This window comes from Chrysochloris asiatica, unplaced genomic scaffold (genome assembly GCF_000296735.1).
Source record: "Chrysochloris asiatica unplaced genomic scaffold, ChrAsi1.0 scaffold00199, whole genome shotgun sequence".
In the NCBI taxonomy this organism is placed as follows: domain Eukaryota; kingdom Metazoa; phylum Chordata; class Mammalia; order Afrosoricida; family Chrysochloridae; genus Chrysochloris; species Chrysochloris asiatica.
Window position 1 is genome coordinate 1,100,823 of NW_006408717.1, and position 2,418 is coordinate 1,103,240.

At 38.8% G+C, this 2,418-nt stretch overlaps 1 pseudogene; it reads right to left on the minus strand.

Moving 5' to 3' along the window:
- Positions 1–764: 764 nt before the first annotated feature.
- LOC102826826 lies at positions 765–1,937 on the minus strand (annotated as a pseudogene).
- Positions 1,938–2,418: the final 481 nt, after the last annotated feature.

Genomic DNA, 2,418 nt, shown 5'->3' on the forward strand with positions numbered 1-2,418 from the left:
GTTATGTTTTTTTACAAATACAAATTAAACAAGGAAAAACTCTACTTCAAAAAATTTTATCAGTTCAAGAGAAAAGTGTATCAATTGTATTATAGACATTTAAATTTATTGCACAATTTAAATGTCAATGGTGAAAAGCAGACTTTGTAGTGTGATAGCAAATGAACAAACCTCTAACACGTTTTCATTCCATTTTTAACCACACCAGTGAGAATCAAAATTGTCAATTTTTCAAATACCAATTTCTCCACACCAGAAGATGACTCTCAAAAGAAGAAACAATTTCAGGTTTTCTTACTTTCAAAATGTTTTATCCAATCCTGTATTTCTTATAGGCTTTTGACACATATAGAAAATAAGTAAGAACTATTCCAATGAATGAAGCATAACAAATGTCAGTAATAAGCAAGACATTTCTTTGGGGAAATGACTGTTTAAAAAAAAAAAAAAATCAGTCTGTATAAACTAGAAAATTCAGTATTTTTTTTCCTTCTTCTTCTTTAAAAATATGTTTTCCTAAAATATCATTCCACAAAATTGGAAGTGAAGGACTAAAAGATCAGGAGAGGAAAGGAGGGTGGGGCACATACAGCATTAACACAAAAAGGAGTGAGTGAAATGTAAACAGTTTGTAATAAATGTAAACAGTTTATAACAGATTAGTCTCATACTCCAAGATACCAAAGGCTGGTTGACAAAACTCACCCTTCTGCAGGAACTAGGGTTTGTACTGCTGCATCACGTGATGTCCAATGAAGAGGGATTCACTCTCTTGGAGCAACGCCTCTTCCCGTACTAATCCTGGTTTCTGTACCATGCCTACATGAGAAGGACCTCTCATTCCACCTCCCAGCTCACCTTGAGGGCCTCCAGATCCCGCAGGCAATCATCTCGATGGTCTCCTTCCCTGGCGCTTCGAGTCTTCTTCTTTTCCACACTCAGACGAACTTCACCTCTGAACATGATTGATCTGTTGCTAAGAACTTTCTGAACAGGTTCAGAGTCAACAAACACAACAAACCCAAAATTGGGTAGTTTCCCACTATTGCTAATGTGCAGTTTCACCGCATTCCTATAGTTTTAGGAGAAGTCTTTAAACACTGGTTTATCCAGTTCATGAGGTTGGTTGCCAATAAAGAGTTGGTGACTGTCAGGGTGTCTCACAATTCTTCGAGGTTTAATATCACCTTACTCACCAGCCTCACAAATTGGTCTAGGGTTCCTGTGTGGAGGAATATTTATTAGTTGTTCTCACACTCTTTGATCCCTCTGAGGTCTCTACGGTGGAATTCGAGATGCAGTCTTTGACTCTGGACCGGTCTGTGAAGTTCAAACTTTAACAATATGAGTTGGGATCCCAGTAACTGGAACAGTTCCACTGGGAAGAAGGTTCTTACTAGTCACAGATGCCCAAGAATATGTCCTTGGGTTTTCCTGTGTAGTCTGAGTTATCTCTGCAGGTGCTAGGGAAGAACTCTTTTGAGTCTCTTCAGGAGCATTTTCTTCTAATACTGGTTCAGACTTCTCCTCTTGGATTTCAGATACAGGTTCTTGCTCTGGTTCTGGATCAGGTTCTGATTCAGCAACAGGTTCCTCTAAATGTTCCTCTAAGTCTAAATCATTGCTGACAGTCTGATCATAGAAAGTTCCAGCATCATCAGGTACAACCTCTGGTGTCTGCTTTCTTCAAGGCTCTCTACCTCTTCATAAGATTCCTCAGTGACAAAGCCACCAAAGACTTCATCTTGGTATCTGAAGATTTCATTGTGAACATAGAACTTATTTGCAACAGAGCCCTCAGGAGCAAGGACAAACGTCTGCATAAATCTTCACAAGGCTTGGTTGTTATTAGAGAACAACCCCATCACCTGGACAACCACACCATCATTTAGAGTAGCATGAACAACCTTTATCACCACTATCAGATCACAGTTCATTTAGACTTAAATGATTGAATCTTTAAAGAATGCCTTTATCTTCTGTCCTCAGCCACATTTTACATATTCAAAAACAATTTTCCTATTTCCTGTTGTGGCACAGTAGAATAAGCCCTGGATTGCCTAACCACTAGTCCAGTACTTCAAACCTACCAGTGGATTCTTGGAAACACTATATAAGGTTGCTGTGAGTCAGAACCAACTCAAACTGTGCTTAAGAACATTTTGTAATGTATTTTACAAAATGCTCATAGTGCTCTGTCTAATCTGGGTTTTTATTTTCTTATTAATTTAATCAGTGTTTGGGACTTAAATTACAGTGATCCCTGGTGTGGTGCTGTGGATTAATGCATCAGACTACAAAGCCGTTTGAACTGCAAGGTCAGCGGTTCAAGCTCACCAGCCACTCATTGGAAACCCTATACAGGGTCATTATGGGTCAGCACTGAGTTGATGGCACTTAACAACAACAACAACAACA